This window comes from Rhea americana, unplaced genomic scaffold (assembly GCF_003343005.1).
Source record: "Rhea americana isolate MKP2758 unplaced genomic scaffold, rheAme1 scaffold_1712, whole genome shotgun sequence".
Classification (NCBI taxonomy): Eukaryota; Metazoa; Chordata; class Aves; order Rheiformes; family Rheidae; genus Rhea; species Rhea americana.
The window spans coordinates 1-1,318 of record NW_028185831.1 but is presented as its reverse complement, the minus strand read 5'-3'; the positions used below and the strand labels follow the sequence as shown (position 1 = coordinate 1,318).

General features: G+C 66.4%; 1 long non-coding RNA gene across 1 annotated transcript; it reads right to left on the bottom strand.

The window, feature by feature from the left end:
• Window positions 1–15: 15 nt before the first annotated feature.
• On the bottom strand, window positions 16–1,318 carry LOC146598042 (uncharacterized). Its single transcript, XR_014895338.1, has 3 exons — window positions 1,277–1,318; window positions 1,093–1,162; window positions 16–128 (listed from the first exon to the last, which is right to left on the bottom strand). It is a non-coding gene; the product is annotated as an uncharacterized LOC146598042 (long non-coding RNA).

The window sequence follows — 1,318 nt, the reverse complement described above, 5'->3', positions numbered from 1 at the left end:
CTGCCCCGCCGCCCTACCTCGGGGTAGACGCCGATGAGGCTCTGCGCCTTGGTGTAAAATTCCTCCTTGAGGGAGATGACGATGGCCTGGAAGTTGGCGGCCGACTGCTCCTTGATGTAGTTGGCCACCTGCGGCGGGCGTCAGCACCCCGAGAGGGCCCCGGGYGCCCCGAAAGGGCACCCGGCCCCCCAAAACGGCCCCCCAGGACCACGAAACACCCCTAGGCACCTCCAAACAGCACCTGGGCTCCCCAAAACACACCCAGCTACCCCAAAAGAGCCCCCAGGCCCCCTGAAACAGCACCCGGGCACCCCAAAATGCCCCCAGGCACCCCGGAATGGTGTTGGGGCACCCCAAAAGGCCCCAGGCACCCTGAAACTGCACCTCAGGACCTCAAAACAGCCCCGGGCACCCCAAAATGGCACCTACAACCCCCAAAACACTCCTAGGTACCACAACTGCACCCCGAGAATCCATCCCCACCCTCAGAGACCCCCAAACCTCCCAGGTGACCCCAGAACTGCACCCAGAGACCCCAAAACTGCATTGAGGGACCCTGAAACCACCCCCAGGAAGGCCAAAACTGCAGCCAGGGGTCCCAAAACGGCCAGGGGACCCCAAAACTGCACCCGAGGGCCGCAAAATCACATCTAGGGCCCTCGAAAGGGCACCCAGGGGACCCCAGAGCAGCCTGGGGGCCTTAGAACCGCCACCCAGGACCTCAAAACGGCACCCAGGGACCCCGAAACTGCACTGGGGGAACTCAAACCCCCTGGGGATCCCAGATCCCCCCCCAGCACCCCTAAATGCCCCCAGGGAGCTCCCAAAGCCCCTCGGGGACCCCAAATCCCCCACTAGTGATCGGAAACTGCCCCACAAGAGGCCTGAACCCCCCCCAGGATCCCCAGACTGCCCCAGGGAGCCCCCAACCCCTCCCAGGGACCCCAAATTCCTCTCTCATTAACCTGAAACTTCCCCAGGGACCCCAAACTGCCCCTGGGGAGACCCAACCCCCCCTATGAGGAGCCCAAAATGGCCCCCAGGGAGCCCCCAAAGCGCCCCGGGGACCCCAAAGTGCCCCCCAGCGCCCACCTTGCCGATGTTGGTGTTGTCCAGCGCCGCGTCGATCTCGTCCAGGACGAAGAACGGGGCTGGTTTATAGCTGGGGGGGAGCAGTGAGAACCCGGGTGCCCGGGGCAGCCCCCCCCCCCCTGCCCCGGGGGGCCCCGGCGTCCGGGGGCCCCGGCGTCCGGGGGGCCCCGGCGTCCGAGCCCACCTGTGGATGGCGAAGAGCAGGGCGAGGGCGGCCACGGTCTTC